This window comes from Hemitrygon akajei, chromosome 10 (genome assembly GCF_048418815.1).
Source record: "Hemitrygon akajei chromosome 10, sHemAka1.3, whole genome shotgun sequence".
Classification (NCBI taxonomy): domain Eukaryota; kingdom Metazoa; phylum Chordata; class Chondrichthyes; order Myliobatiformes; family Dasyatidae; genus Hemitrygon; species Hemitrygon akajei.
The window spans coordinates 39,339,949-39,357,084 of NC_133133.1; the positions used below are offsets into that span (position 1 = coordinate 39,339,949).

A 17,136-nucleotide genomic window follows, 5' to 3' on the forward strand; every position below is an offset into this window, starting at 1 on the left:
CCAACAAACTTTTAAACATATTGTAGATGTTCCTAATAGTTAAGTAGTTAAAAAAAATGAAAACAAATTGAAATGCTGACAGCTAATTAAAACATTAAATAAAAGTAAAATATAATACTATTCTCCACGGGAACATCAATTCCACACTGGCTCACCCTGCGTTACAGCTCGAATAGTTCCCCTATCAGCTTTCTCCATCACATCAGAAAGGGGTTCAGCACCAAAGGAGGAGGCGGTCAGATGCACCTGCATCCAAAGTCCAACACTTGGCTGAACACTCTGCAAAATCCAAGACATGCTGACATCTGAATGGCTGCTGGCTCAGCCCACTGGTCCCAACAGCAGAATATACAAGTGTTAAATTACTATTGCAAATGTTCTGTGTCCAGCTCTGTGCTTCGCGATTTGATTGGGAAATACATAGAGAAGGATTCCATGGTGAGCAATTAAACTATTCCTCTTGACATCAACACAGTTAAGGCAGAGTCTGATGAGGTCAAGATAAGGCCTGTGTGCTATGTTCCCCAATGGATGAACACCCTGTTGACACTTTATGGCCAGCATTAACCTATCCCCATGGCCTAGAGTCGGGACCATTGAAATCAGTGAGCTGGTTTATCCCCTTTCTGGGGTGTTAAGCTCCTCGTCTGTGGGTAATGGGCAACAAGACAGCCAGCTTCTTTGCAGAGGCTGCTTTGTATTAGTAACAGTCACCTGTGAGCAGACAACCCCTTTAGCTTTGCACCACTTCCTTCCACAGTTCAGACCAGACTGTCACGCCAGGCTTTTGTACTCACACGTATGAGGCCAGAGTGAGCCCACAAAGTCATCTAAGTATTGAGTACAGGGGTTGAAGGGGGAGAGGTTATTTTGAATTTGCCTTAGGTGTTGGTGAGGCTTTATTTGTTGTATTGTATGCAGTTCCTGTCACCTGCCTACAGGAAATTTATCAATAAGATTGAAGATTTACAAGGATATTTGCCGGGACATGAAGACCCGAGATATAGTGAAAGGTTGAATAGGTTAGTACTTAGTTCCCTGGAGCACAAGAAAAGTAGAGGAGATTTGATAGAGATATACAAGATTATGAGAAGTATAGATAGGGTATATGAAAGCAGGCTTCTTCCACTGAGATTGGGAGAGACTAGAACTAGAGGGTATATGTTAAAGATGAAAGGTAAAATATTTAAGGGAGAACTCCTTCACTCAGAGAGTGGTGCTAGTGTGGAATGGGAGTCTATGAGAGTGGTGCTAGTGTGGAATGGGAGTCTATGAGAGTGCTAGTGTGGAATGGGAGTCTATGAGAGTGCTAGTGTGGAATGGGAGTCTATGAGAGTGCTAGTGTGGAATGGGAGTCTATGAGAGTGGTGCTAGTGTGGAATGGGAGTCTATGAGGGTGCTAGTGTGGAATGGGAGTCTATGAGAGTGCTAGTGTGGAATGGGAGTCTATGAGGGTGGTGCTAGTGTGGAATGGGAGTCTATGAGAGTGGTGCTAGTGTGGAATGGGAGTCTATGAGAGTGCTAGTGTGGAATGGGAGTCTATGAGAGTGCTAGTGTGGAATGTGAGTCTATGAGGGTGCTAGTGTGGAATGGGAGTCTATGAGAGTGCTAGTGTGGAATGGGAGTCTATGAGGGTGGTGCTAGTGTGGAATGGGAGTCTATGAGAGTGGTGCTAGTGTGGAATGGGAGCCTATGAGAGTGGTGCTAGTGTGGAATGGGAGTCTATGAGAGTGGTGCTAGTGTGGAATGGGAGTCTATGAGGGTGCTAGTGTGGAATGGGAGTCTATGAGAGTGCTAGTGTGGAATGGGAGCCTATGAGAGTGGTGCTAGTGTGGAATGGGAGTCTATGAGAGTGCTAGTGTGGAATGGGAGTCTATGAGAGTGCTAGTGTGGAATGGGAGTCTATGAGGGTGGTGCTAGTGTGGAATGGGAGTCTATGAGAGTGCTAGTGTGGAATGGGAGTCTATGAGAGTGGTGCTAGTGTGGAATGGGAGTCTATGAGGGTGCTAGTGTGGAATGGGAGTCTATGAGAGTGGTGCTAGTGTGGAATGGGAGTCTATGAGAGTGGTGCTAGTGTGGAATGGGAGTCTATGAGGGTGCTAGTGTGGAATGGGAGTCTATGAGAGTGCTAGTGTGGAATGGGAGTCTATGAGAGTGCTAGTGTGGAATGGGAGTCTATGAGGGTGCTAGTGTGGAATGGGAGTCTATGAGAGTGCTAGTGTGGAATGGGAGTCTATGAGAGTGCTAGTGTGGAATGGGAGTCTATGAGGGTGCTAGTGTGGAATGGGAGTCTATGAGAGTGCTAGTGTGGAATGGGAGTCTATGAGAGTGGAGCTAGTGTGGAATGGGAGTCTATGAGAGTGGTGCTAGTGTGGAATGGGAGTCTATGAGAGTGCTAGTGTGGAATGGGAGTCTATGAGGGTGCTAGTGTGGAATGGGAGTCTATGAGAGTGGTGCTAGTGTGGAATGGGAGTCTATGAGAGTGGTGCTAGTGTGGAATGGGAGTCTATGAGAGTGCTAGTGTGGAATGGGAGTCTATGAGGGTGCTAGTGTGGAATGGGAGTCTATGAGAGTGGTGCTAGTGTGGAATGGGAGTCTATGAGAGTGCTAGTGTGGAATGGGAGTCTATGAGAGTGCTAGTGTGGAATGGGAGTCTATGAGGGTGGTGCTAGTGTGGAATGGGAGTCTATGAGAGTGGTGCTAGTGTGGAATGGGAGTCTATGAGGGTGCTAGTGTGGAATGGGAGTCTATGAGAGTGGTGCTAGTGTGGAATGGGAGTCTATGAGAGTGGTGCTAGTGTGGAATGGGAGTCTATGAGAGTGCTAGTGTGGAATGGGAGTCTATGAGGGTGCTAGTGTGGAATGGGAGTCTATGAGAGTGGTGCTAGTGTGGAATGGGAGTCTATGAGAGTGCTAGTGTGGAATGGGAGTCTATGAGAGTGGTGCTAGTGTGGAATGGGAGTCTATGAGAGTGCTAGTGTGGAATGGGAGTCTATGAGAGTGCTAGTGTGGAATGGGAGTCTATGAGAGTGGTGCTAGTGTGGAATGGGAGTCTATGAGAGTGCTAGTGTGGAATGGGAGTCTATGAGAGTGCTAGTGTGGAATGGGAGTCTATGAGAGTGGTGCTAGTGTGGAATGGGAGTCTATGAGGGTGCTAGTGTGGAATGGGAGTCTATGAGAGTGCTAGTGTGGAATGGGAGTCTATGAGAGTGGTGCTAGTGTGGAATGGGAGTCTATGAGAGTGCTAGTGTGGAATGGGAGTCTATGAGGGTGCTAGTGTGGAATGGGAGTCTATGAGGGTGCTAGTGTGGAATGGGAGTCTATGAGGGTGCTAGTGTGGAATGGGAGTCTATGAGAGTGCTAGTGTGGAATGGGAGTCTATGAGGGTGCTAGTGTGGAATGGGAGTCTATGAGGGTGCTAGTGTGGAATGGGAGTCTATGAGAGTGGTGCTAGTGTGGAATGGGAGTCTATGAGGGTGCTAGTGTGGAATGGGAGTCTATGAGGGTGCTAGTGTGGAATGGGAGTCTATGAGGGTGGTGCTAGTGTGGAATGGGAGTCTATGAGAGTGGTGCTAGTGTGGAATGGGAGTCTATGAGGGTGCTAGTGTGGAATGGGAGTCTATGAGAGTGGTGCTAGTGTGGAATGGGAGTCTATGAGGGTGCTAGTGTGGAATGGGAGTCTATGAGAGTGCTAGTGTGGAATGGGAGTCTATGAGGGTGGTGCTAGTGTGGAATGGGAATCTATGAGGGTGCTAGTGTGGAATGGGAGTCTATGAGGGTGCTAGTGTGGAATGGGAGTCTATGAGAGTGGTGCTAGTCTGGAATGGGAGTCTATGAGAGTGCTAGTGTGGAATGGGAGTCTATGAGGGTGGTGCTAGTGTGGAATGGGAGTCTATGAGAGTGCTAGTGTGGAATGGGAGTCTATGAGGGTGCTAGTGTGGAATGGGAGTCTATGAGGGTGCTAGTGTGGAATGGGAGTCTATGAGAGTGGTGCTAGTGTGGAATGGGAGTCTATGAGGGTGCTAGTGTGGAATGGGAGTCTATGAGGGTGCTAGTGTGGAATGGGAGTCTATGAGAGTGGTGCTAGTGTGGAATGGGAGTCTATGAGAGTGCTAGTGTGGAATGGGAGTCTATGAGGGTGCTAGTGTGGAATGGGAGTCTATGAGAGTGCTAGTGTGGAATGGGAGTCTATGAGGGTGCTAGTGTGGAATGGGAGTCTATGAGAGTGCTAGTGTGGAATGGGAGTCTATGAGAGTGGTGCTAGTGTGGAATGGGAGTCTATGAGAGTGCTAGTGTGGAATGGGAGTCTATGAGTGTGCTAGTGTGGAATGGGAGTCTATGAGAGTGCTAGTGTGGAATGGGAGTCTATGAGAGTGCTAGTGTGGAATGGGAGTCTATGAGGGTGCTAGTGTGGAATGGGAGTCTATGAGGGTGCTAGTGTGGAATGGGAGCCTATGAGAGTGGTGCTAGTGTGGAATGGGAGTCTATGAGGTTGCTAGTGTGGAATGGGAGTCTATGAGGGTGCTAGTGTGGAATGGGAGTCTATGAGGGTGCTAGTGTGGAATGGGAGCCTATGAGGGTGCTAGTGTGGAATGGGAGTCTATGAGGGTGCTAGTGTGGAATGGGAGCCTATGAGAGTGGTGCTAGTGTGGAATGGGAGTCTATGAGGTTGCTAGTGTGGAATGGGAGTCTATGAGGGTGCTAGTGTGGAATGGGAGTCTATGAGGGTGCTAGTGTGGAATGGGAGCCTATGAGGGTGCTAGTGTGGAATGGGAGTCTATGAGGGTGCTAGTGTGGAATGGGAGCCTATGAGAGTGGTGCTAGTGTGGAATGGGAGTCTATGAGGGTGCTAGTGTGGAATGGGAGTCTATGAGAGTGCTAGTGTGGAATGGGAGTCTATGAGAGTGCTAGTGTGGAATGGGAGTCTATGAGAGTGGTGCTAGTGTGGAATGGGAGTCTATGAGAGTGGTGCTAGTGTGGAATGGGAGTCTATGAGAGTGGTGCTAGTGTGGAATGGGAGTCTATGAGGGTGCTAGTGTGGAATGGGAGTCTATGAGAGTGCTAGTGTGGAATGGGAGTCTATGAGAGTGGTGCTAGTGTGGAATGGGAGTCTATGAGAGTGCTAGTGTGGAATGGGAGTCTATGAGGGTGCTAGTGTGGAATGGGAGTCTATGAGAGTGCTAGTGTGGAATGGGAGTCTATGAGAGTGCTAGTGTGGAATGGGAGTCTATGAGGGTGCTAGTGTGGAATGGGAGTCTATGAGGGTGCTAGTGTGGAATGGGAGTCTATGAGGGTGCTAGTGTGGAATGGGAGTCTATGAGGGTGCTAGTGTGGAATGGGAGTCTATGAGTGTGCTAGTGTGGAATGGGAGTCTATGAGAGTGCTAGTGTGGAATGGGAGTCTATGAGGGTGCTAGTGTGGAATGGGAGTCTATGAGGGTGCTAGTGTGGAATGGGAGTCTATGAGGGTGCTAGTGTGGAATGGGAGTCTATGAGGGTGCTAGTGTGGAATGGGAGTCTATGAGGGTGCTAGTGTGGAATGGGAGCCTATGGTCAAGGTGCACTTCTCTGCGACCAGGCATCATAACAGCTCGGCATGGCTGAAAGATCTGGTTCTATTATGACTCCAACTAAATGATGAGAGTGCTGCAAACTGAGTCACCACTTACCCAGGTGTTAGTGAGTAGTAACGTTTTATTTTCATGTGACACAGGAATATTAATGTTCCTAAAGCATCGAGCATTACCCCAGTTATCCAGCTTGTGAAAGAGACAGTCACATGGAAAACTCAAGAATGTGAAGACTGACCTTTGAGCCTCATGGTGAACGGGAAAGCTGAACTGGATGACTGGCGTGTTTGGATTTGGCTGTGACTTTTATACCAGAGTATTTAATTACATTTTTCTGAGGCAGTGTGGAAAAGAGTGTCACATTTCAGTTCAAGCTGTGTTGGTTTATTCACATTTCATTATAAAGTTCTGTATCACAATATCTACTTCAAATAGCAATCTGGGGCAGCATTGAAAATATAATAAATGTGGTCAGCAATCATTGTGTTGGAATGAAGTGTGCTTCTTACATTTCTAATTGTACATACCGTTTTACAAATATCAAGTACAGTACCGCTTCAGCCAGCTTTGTGGGTTTTATTTCTTCTTTCTATCCGGGAATCAAAGTTTCCCAGAGCAGGAAAGCAGCTGGGGGCGAAGTTTACAATAAGGAGATGCCAGGCCTATCTCTTATCTTTACTGTATGAAGGAGGACAGGCTTATAAGAAGCATGGTATTGTTCCAATGCTCTTAGTGAATAGTTACCTTTGTGTGCATTACCAGCATCATTAGTAAATACTGTTAGAATACTGAACTTGACCAAGCAATTGGAGATCTATAGGGATATGTTTGGGATACGTTTCTGCCTTAGCTAAATCATAATGGTAATCTTTTGGCACTCTTTCTGTACTCAATGGAGTTTAGAAAAATGAGGAGGCTTCTCATTGAAACCTATTCAATATCGAAAGCCCTAGGTAGAGTGAATGAGGATGGTTCCTTTAGCAGGGATGTCTAGCGCCAGAGGGCACACCCTCAGAGTAGATGGATGTCCCTTTAGAACAGAAATGAGGAGGAATTTCTTTAGCAGAGTGTGGTAAATCCACGGAATCCATTGCCACAATCAATGTGTTTGCCAAGCCTTTGGGTATATTCATAGAAACATACAAAACCTACAGCACAATACAGGCCCTTTGGCCCATAAAGCTGTGCCGAACAAGTCCTTACCTTAGAAATTAACTGGGGTTACCCATAGCCCTCTATTTTTCTAAGCTCCATGGACCTATCCAGGAGTCTATTAAAAGACCCTATCATTTCCGTCTCGACCACTGCCGCCAGCAGCCCATTCCACGCACTCACCACTCTCTGTGTAAAAAACTTACCCCTGACATCTCCTCTGTACCTACGTCCAAACATCTTAAAACTCTGCACTCTTGTGCTAGCCATTTCAGTCCTGGGAAAAAGCCTCTGACTATCCACACGATCGATGCCTCACATTATCTTGTACACCTCTATCGGGTTACCTCTCATTCTCCGTCACTCCAGGGAGAAAAGGCCATGTTCACTCTACCTATTCTCCTAAGGCATGCTCCCCAATCCAAGCAGCATCCTTGTAAACCTCCCCTGCACCATTTCTATGGTTTCCACATCCTTCCTGTAGTGAGGCGACCAGAACTGAGCACAGTACTCCAAGTGGGGTCTGACCAGTATCCTATATAGCTGCTACATTACCTCTCGGCTCTTAAACTCAATCCCACAATTGATGAAGGCCAATGCATTGTATGCCTTCTTAACCACAGAGTCAACCTGCACAGCTACTGCTTTGAGAGTCCTATGGACTTGGTCCCCAAGATCCCTCTGATCCTCTACACTGCCAAGATTCTTGCCATCAATGCTATATTCTGCCATCGTATTTGACCTACCAAAATGAACCACCTCACACTTACCTGGGTTGAACTCCATCTGCCACTTCTCAACCCAGTTTTGCATCCTATCAATGTCCCACTGTAACCTCTGACAGCCCTCCACACTATCCACAACACCCCCAACCTTGGTGTCATCAGCAAACTTATTAACCCATCCCTCCACTTCTTCATCCAGGTCATTTATAAAAATCACTAAGAGTAGGGGACTCAGAACAGATCCCCGAGGCACACCACTGGTCACCGGCCTCCATGCAGAATATGACCTGTCTACAACCACTCTTTTCCTTCTGTGGGCAAGCCAGTTCTGGCTCCACAAAGCAAGGTCCCTTTGGATCCCATGCCTCCTTACTTTCTCAGTAAGCCTTGCATGGGGTACCTTGTCAAATGCCTTGCTAAAATCCATACATCTGCTGCTCTACCTTCATTAATGTGTTTAGTCACATCCTCAAAAAATTCAATCAAGCTGGTAAGGCACGACCTGCCCTTGACAAAGCCATTCTGACTATTCCTATTCAAAGCAGGGGTTGATAGGTTTCTAATTAGTTAGTGTGTTAAAGGTTACTGGAAGATGGCAAGAGAATGGGAATGAGAGGGATAATAAATGATAGAATGTCGGAACAAGACAGCCAAATGGTCTAATGCTGCTCCAACAGTTTGTTTTTTTTGGTCCTATGGCTTTAAAACACTGAATTTTAACAAATCTCGCTTGATTCCTGAAGACAGACTGAACCAGAAACGAAACAAAGGGAGATACACTGATCTTATATTGAAAAGTGAATGCCAATTCAATATGTTACCAACTTCACTAGTTCTAGTATCTCCCAGCGTGAGCTCAGCAGACTTACCCGGCACTAGTTACTGATTATGTACCTTTTTTTTGGAGCAAAGAAAAGTTACATAAAACTTTATTAGAGATTCATCTTTCAAACATAAAAAAGTTACACTGTCTATAAAAAGTAACATTCTCACTGATATTGTACATCCAAGGGATACACTTATACTCCATTATTTGTTCCACGAAGCAGTTAGAGATCAGCCAACTGCTGTCCAAAACATCTGAATCAATCACAATACATCCAGTCTGGATGCTGCTTCAACAAAAGGCCTTCATTGGTGACAAATCACTCTGCAGCATTCGAACCAGTGTTTTTGCCATTGCAAGTTACAATCTTCACTTTATCCACTTTGACGAGTTCAGTAACCTCTCGGAATTCCACATCATTCAGGACAAATGTCCATACATTATCACCGAATCTGCACGTATTCAAAGAGCCCCTGAAGTTGACTCGATTGTGTACTCTCTGTGCCAAGGCGTTGTTGATTGGTTTGTCAAACTGTAACAGGACCTGGAGAGCCATTTGAGGGGTGATCTGCTGGGATTGGATCAGCTCGTCCAGGCTCTCCTGCAGACTGTTTCCCAGCGTCGTGTTCTGGTACAGCTGATACGTCATCACTGCTGCCATGTAGCTTTAGCTGTGGGATTCCTTACTACAGCAGAGCTGAAAACTTTACCAGGTGCTCATTTCGGTGCCTTGTTCTCATTAAATTAATTAACTTCCATGAAAGTGTATGAACTGATGTTTCGGAATGAACACTGATGTTTCTTCTCTTTCGCTGAACTTCCATATTAACCTGGGATTACAGACCGAGCGATGTTACACACAGTCAAAGAATGCAGATGGAAAGAAGTCAATTTATGGTCTTTATGGACACGAGCAGCTCTCGCTCTCAGTATGCAGAATGTTCCACATCTAACATCTGTCATCTGGATTGTAAAATGCTTTCAATGCCAACATTAATTTTGAGCAGTGAAGTTGAAAAGAAACTTGCTGGCAGCAACCTGCTTAGATCAAAAGTTTGATTTTAATTTTCGGCTAAAACTACTAATTGATATAGTTTGTTGCAAATGAGAATTATTTTGGAATTCATTATGTTTCAAACCCATTTTGTCAAAAGCATATTCTTCTGTTTCATATACATTCTTCTACAGTTATGGATTTCACAACATACTGATCCAATTCAGCTTAATTCAGTTTTGCCTAGTGATGGATCCAATTATATTCCTCATTGCTTCATTATCCATTACGTTATGGTAAATTGTTGATAGGAACCATTGTCTCATGCTCGAGGACACAATCAATCCAAAGCTGCTGACTTCATATTTGAAACTTTTCATACCCTAAGCCTGAATAAAATGTTCAAAAACCAGATATTGGTGGACTGAAGCTCTGATTTAAATCACTTTCAGAATCAAAGGCTCATCCACATAATATTCTAGTAATTATAACTATAGAAAAATCTATAGTACAAACTTGTTCTCATAATGAAATTGGTGTTATCAATAATCTGAATGTTGACTGATCAAACAATTTGTTATTAATTAAACCCATGGCAATGTTGTGTATGGAGTATTCTATAATTTATATTATGGGCCAGTACAACCCATTTTAAGGCATGAAGAGATTGGTCAGACGTTAATGCCAAGAAACTTGCCATAAACTCTGGAGATGATGCACAATCAGAAGTTGCAATTTAAGCACATTTATTGCTCCTCCAATGTGTTTTTCTGTGGGCATTGACATTTACTGTGGTTCAACTCCACCACTCAAGCGGGCTTGGATGGTGAATGATAGTAATGAATCATCTATGTGGAAAATTTTACAGCTTGTTTTTATCCATCCCCCGTTTACATATAACATCCAATGAAGTCTAATACACTGCTGAATTTCAGAATTACCAGCTGTCAACCAAATAAAAAGCAATTTTTTGTAATGACTAGATGACAAAGTCAAGCAGGGCCACACTGTTCATTTATTCATTTTGTCTTAAGAATAAAAACAGAATTGCCTTATCTGGAATTTTATCTGCCACGTATATGTGTGTGGCACACACTATGCACGGCAGCATCTAAAGGTGATTAGACTTAATCAGTATCAAATAGTTTTGGTTGATTAATATTCTAGTAAAAAGGAACGAATTTCTTTAAAAAAGAAATGCTAATATCCTGGAATGGATTAGTCATCAGAATTTTAGGATTATATTTCCATTCAGAAAACTGAGCACCATTAAGAACATTGAAGTTGTCTCTCATTATGTAGAGATCCTAAAATTCATAATGCTTCCTTCCAGAATTAGAAAGTTGCAATGTTATACCAGAATGCTTAATTACGATACTGTTTCCTACCACAACAATCTATTGTTTACTGCTGAACAATAAGGGGAAACGGCTGTTTTCACATGACCCTTTACCCAGCCTCCTTCAAAATGCACATCTGCACCGTTTTTTACCAACCCCCAGATTCTGGCACATACTAGGATCCATTAGCAGTGGACAATTAACCAACCAACTAGTATGTATTTTGGATATTGAGGAAACCCATATGGTCACAAGAAGAAGATGCAAACTCCAGACATCAGGTCAGAATTGAACCTGGGTCTCTGGTCCTGTGAGACGAGTTCTCCTAGCTTCACCACAATGCCACTCAATGTCTCCTTAATGAATGAACGTGTCACAAGCACACTACAACTTGACTACTGGTTTTGTTGCCAGAGTGGCGGCAAGGTGAGTTGAACAATTGCCCATTAGCTCTATAGATTAGTTCCACTTTGGTAGAAAACTTTTTGGAGATGAACTACAGCAAGAAGGTTTTAAAAAAGTCCAGAAAACAAGGTTTTGCTTGATACTGATAGTTCTGTTACACACCCATTGATTAGGAACGTGGCTTGCAGGTAATACGGTGTCAGTCAGATTTGAGGGGGGTACTCCAGGGTCTCTCCCAAATGATGGAACCAAAAGTTTTGGAGTGATTGAAAAAGGCAACATTGATGATGCTGCTCCTTACATTTCTCTTGAAGTTGTCAGGTCCACCATACCTCTAGATAGATGGGTTCCACATTGCAACTGCAGCACGATCTCTTAAGCTACTGGGAGGTGATGGCTAAGGTGTCCTTCTACCATATTTGCCTCCTTCCTTAATCATCTCTGAAGTCCCCTGGCCATGCCATCCTCTACCCAGACGCAGAGGATGAGGTTATGGATTTATGACGGAAGTTCCTCAGTGCTAAGTTTATGAACTTCAGAAGGAATATTTGCTGATCCCAATGCCTCGTATTTTTAGTCAGCAAGTTGTCTTTTTGATTATTAAAAAGCCAGTCTGAATAGATTGTTGTGTGATGAAGTCAAGACACTCATATCAAGGACAGAATTGTAGCTGAGAATAATATTGAAATTTTTTCTCTCTCACTAAAACCTCTCCCTTCTTCCTTCTCCATCTCTCCCTCTCTCTCGAACCCTATCAGACAACATTCAGGATGTGTATATTTTAAGATAACCAACAGCAAAACTCTGACAATCCACTATCCAATGGTTCAGCAGCTGGCTCACCAGCTAATATTTGCACCACCTCCTTCACTCCCACATACCTTTTCACACCTTGGTGCTACCTCCTCCGCACTAACCCTCCCTTGTCACTTGGCACTTGGTGGAACTTCCAGTCCTGAAACATTTTGAACTTAAGTCACTTAGCTCCTGATTACCCTGATAATTCTGATCATGGCAATCTGGGTTCTTTTTTGATAGAGAAATCCGAAATCTCTTTACGTGTGCTTAATATGGGTACTTGCGGACAATGCATACATCATGAACACTCCACAACCTTTGTTGGCTGGGAATCGACATATATCAGCATCTCAATCAATGGAAGAATAACAGCATCTTTCCCTTTGGTTATCCAAGTGCTATTGCTCTATTTTCTGACAAGAATCTTGCTTCGAAAGCTATCCTTTTATGTTTGACAGTAAAATTATTTGTCCTTTTGGTATTATCTGTTTCTGGGTCATATTAAGGAGGCAGGTATAATGGCTATTGACTCTTGGGAGTATTACTAGATAGGGTAACTTGCATTGGTTGAATCAGGTACCAACATACTCACTCTTGTATTAACTTACTCCCCTCAGTCGGAGTCACGGGAGGGGTTGTGGGCTAATCATTTTTGGATAAGAGTGTGGATATGGTGGAATGAGGTCTGTAGGCTCTTTAAATATGAGGTAGAGTGGTGGATTTACATAAAACACTCTAGGATGTCACAGGAGATTACAGGCTTTTTGGCCCACATCTTTGTGCCAATTTTTAACCTACTCTAAGATCAATCCATTCCTTCCCTCCTACTGTACATAGCCCTCAATTTTCTATCATTCATATACCTATCTAAGAGTTTCTTAAATGCCCCTAATAGACTTGCTTCTTTCACCACCCCGGTAGGGTGTTCCATTCACTCACCACTCCCTGTGTAAAGAACTTAACCACTGACATACCCGCCCCCCAACATTCTTTCCTCCAATCACCTTAAAAGTATACTGTCTGGTATTAGCCATTTCTGCCCTTGGAAAAGGTTTCTAACTATCCACTCAATCTAAACCTCTTATCATCTTGAACACCTCTATCAAGTCACCTGTCATTCTCCTTTGCTCCAGAGAGAAAAGCCCTATCTCACTTAACCTATCCTCATAAGATATGCTCTCTAATCCAGGCAGCATTCTGGTAAATCTCCAGATTCCTCTGCATCTCTCTATAGCTTTCACATCCTTCTTCTATTAAGGTGACCAGAACTGAAAACAATACTCCAAGTGTGGTCTAATCAGGGTTTTATAGAGCTGCAACATTACCTCGCGGTTCCTGAATTCAATCCCCTAACAAAGGCCGACACATCATAAGTCTTCTTAACCAACCTATCAACATGCAGGCTAACTTTGAGGAATCCATGGATGAGGAACCGAATATCCCTCTGTTCCTCCACACTGCCAAGAATCTTGCCACTAACCCTGTATTCCACCTTCAAATTTGACATTCCAAAGTGAATCATTTCACTGGGTTGAACTCCATCTGCCACTTCTCAGCCCAGTTCTGCTTCCTGTCAAACATGGACAAAAACATACTTGAATTGGTTTATAATTGGCCAGGTCATGCCACAAAATAAACATTTGCAATTCATCCAAAGTAAGCAAACTTCTAAGAAAAGACGAAATAAAATTAATATCAACATTTACTCGTAGACAATCTGCTTGTTCTAGGTACCGTCTTGCTTTCTAGAGGATGGTATGTTTAACAGGAAAGGGGTTTGGATTCCAGTCTGTAGTGTTCACAATCATTATAAAGTTATTCATAAGTGGGCTATAGAATGTGTTGAGGTCGGGTTGAAGTGTAAATCAAGAGAACTGCTTGGAAATCCACTTAAGAAAGCTTCAAAGCAAATTCCAGCAATACGAAATTGAAATTGTGGTTTATTGTGAAATGCTTAAATTGAATATATATATAAAAAAACTCTGATAAATGCATTTTCCTGTTCATTATTCTGATAGATGCCCATGGCTTATTTGCATTAAATAAAAAAAATCTTAATTTAAATTTATTTCAGATTTTCTCAATTTCTCAGGCAGAAGTAATGTTCCAACACAGTGAGACACACTTCAGAGTCTCAACTATGTGCCCATTTGAAGGTAAGATTTGCAGGGTTGTTTGTCAATTGAAATCTATTGAGTAAAGATGTACACTCAGAGGCCTGTACCAAATAAAATGGCCACTCAGTGTATATTTGTTATCTTCTGTTATTGTAGCCCATCCATTTCAAGGTTTGCTGTGTTGTGCATTTAGAGATGCTCTTCTGCACATAATTGTTATAACGTGACTTATTTGAGTTACTATTGCCTTCCTGTCATCTTGAACCAATATGGCATTCTCCTCTGACCGCTCTCATTAACAATGCTTTCTCTCTCCCACAGAACTGCAGCTCACTGGATATTTTTTGTTTCTCGCATGATTCTCTGTAAACTCTAGAAACTGTTGTGCATGGAAATCCCAGGAAATCAATGATTTCTGAGGTACTCAAACCGCCCATTCTGGAACCAACAATCATTCCTTAGTTAAAGCTATTTAGATTACTTTTATTCACCATTCTGATGTTTGGTTTGAACAACAACTGAACCTCTTGACCAGGTCTGTATGCTTTTATTCACTGAGTTGCTGCCACATGATTGGCTGGACCTGCTGCAATTTGGCATTGCCACAATAGGACTATAGCAAATGCAATCTCACTGGCTCTACACTCAGCCTTTGATCACCTGGACAATAGCAAAACCTACAGCAGGTTGATGTTAATTGACTGCACCTCAGCATTCAACACTTCAACATAGCCATACTCTCAATTCTAATCAACAAGCTCCAAAACCAGGGCCTTGCTCCTCCACTTCAACTGGATTCTTGACTTCCTCACCAGGAGAGAACACACAGTGCAGATTGAAAACGTCTTCTCCTTCTTGCTGTCAACACTGGCGCACACTAAGAACGAGTGCTTAACCCACTGCTCAACTCTCTACTCCCACAACTTGACCAGCTCAAACTTCATCTATAAACTTGCCAATGACACAACTATCGTTGGTAGAATTTCAGATGGTGACGAGAAGGCATACAGGAGTGAGATAGATCAGCTGGTTGAGTGGTGTTGCAACAATAACCATGCACTCAACGTCAATAAGACCAAGAAATTAACTGTAGACTTCAAGATGGGGACGTCAAATGAATAGACAATAGACAATAGGTGCAGAAGTAGACCATTCAGCCCTTTGAGCCTGCACTGCCATTCTGAGATCATGGCTGATCATCTACTATCAATACCCAGTTCCTGCCTTGTCCCCATATCTCTTGATTCCCCTATCTATAAGATACCTATCTAGCTCCTTCTTGAAAGCATCCAGAGAATTGGCCTCCACTGCCTTCCGAGGCAGTACATTCCAGACCCCCACAACTCTCTGGGAGAAGAAGTTTTTCCTTAACTCTGTCCTAAATGACCTACCCATTATTCTCAAACCATGCCCTCTGGTACTGGACTCTCCCAGCATCTGGAACATATTTCCTGCCTCTATCTTGTCCAATCCCTTAATAATCTTATATGGTGCAATCAGATCCCCTCTCAATCTCCTTTCCTTTCCTTTCCACACACTATTCCTCATTGAGGGAACAGCAAAGACAAGTATGAGCAATTTTAAGTTCCTGAGTGTTAACATCTCTGAAGTTCTATCCCGGATCTATATTAATGCAACTGCAGAGAAGGAACAACAGTGGCTATATTTCATTAGGAGTTTGAGGAGACTTGGTATGTCACTAAAGACTGTTTCAAATTTCTGCAGGTGTACCATGGAAAGCATTCTAACTGGTTGCATCACCATTTTTTATGGAGGGGCCACTGCACAGCGTCAGAAAGTTGTAAACTCAGTCAGCTCCATCATGGGCATTAGCCTCCCCAGCATTGAGGACTCCTTCAAAACAAGGAAGAAGAAGAAGAAGAAGAAGAAGAAGAAGAAGAAGAAGAAGAAGAAGAAGAAGAAGAAGAAGAAGAAGAAGAAGAAGAAGAAGAAGAAGAAGAAGAAGAAGAAAAATAGTCCTTAACTCCGCAGAGGAGTTATCGGGGCACCGTCATGACAGGGTTTCCGTAGCAAACTATTCTTGTTTTTACGAGGCCGAGTTGCTAGCTCGATACTCAATCCGACTTGGATTCAAACTCGGGAACCTTCACTCTGGAATCCAGCGCTGATATTATTGCACCACCAAGCGGGACCCTTCAAAAGGAGGAGGAACAGAAACCTGAAGACACACACTCAACATTACAGGAACAGCTTCTTCCCCTCTGCCATCAAATTTCTGAATGGACACTGAATCCATGAACACCAGCTCGATCTATTTTTGACTCTCTTTTTGCACAACTTACTTAATTTATTTCTTATTGTAACTTATAGTTTTTGTACTATTGCAATGTACAGATACCACAAAGCAACAAATTTCATGATATATGCCAGTGATATTAAAATTAATTCTGATTCTGATCAGAATCAGGTTTTAATAACTGATATCTGATCTTGACTCTAATGAGCAGGATGTACTGTACACCTAGAGATGATGTAAGTAATTTATTTCCAAGTCAGGACTGTATTTTAGTTCGAGTGAAATTTATAAGTGGTTACAATCTCATTTGCCTGCTGCCTTGCCCTACAAGATGTCAAAGAATAGGAAGTTTGAAAGATGCCATTCGAGAAGTATGGTTGGATTTCTATTGTCCATTTTGCCATAGTGATGGGAGAGTGTTCAGGGTGATGCTATAGACTCCAATCATGTTACTTTGTTCTAGATGTTATTAAGCTCCTTAAGTACTGTTGGATCTGTATGCATCCATGGAGTGAAGAATATTCCATTATAAACGATTCATGCCTTGTAATTACTGGGAAAAGAATATGAAGAAGATTTGCTACAGTAGAAGCCCAGCTTACAATTCCAGTTGTTATATTTCTGACCATAGTTGACTCCTTATGCATTTTTAGCAAGGGGCATTGAAATGATAATACTATTGAGTGCCAAAGATAATTAGACATTCACCTATTATTGAAAGGCACATCTGCGGTGCAAATGTTACTTGTGACTTATCACATCAAGCCTGCATGTTTTCCAGGTCTTGCTGCAAGCAAAAGCAAATGGAGATGTATAAGTATCAACAATTATACCCACACCTGACCTAGTCGCTTTCCGAGAAACAGATGCAACAATGTTCATAGCCTGAGATGACTGGCATTCATAAGCATAGTCACCTTTTCTTGAACTAAATCTGACTCCATTTTTAATTTT

General features: G+C 43.1%; 1 pseudogene; it reads right to left on the reverse strand.

Annotated features, from left to right (window-relative positions):
- Nucleotides 1–8,346: 8,346 nt before the first annotated feature.
- On the reverse strand, nucleotides 8,347–8,920 carry LOC140734062 (transcription initiation factor IIA subunit 2 pseudogene; annotated as a pseudogene).
- Between the last annotated feature and the right edge of the window lie 8,216 nt (nucleotides 8,921–17,136).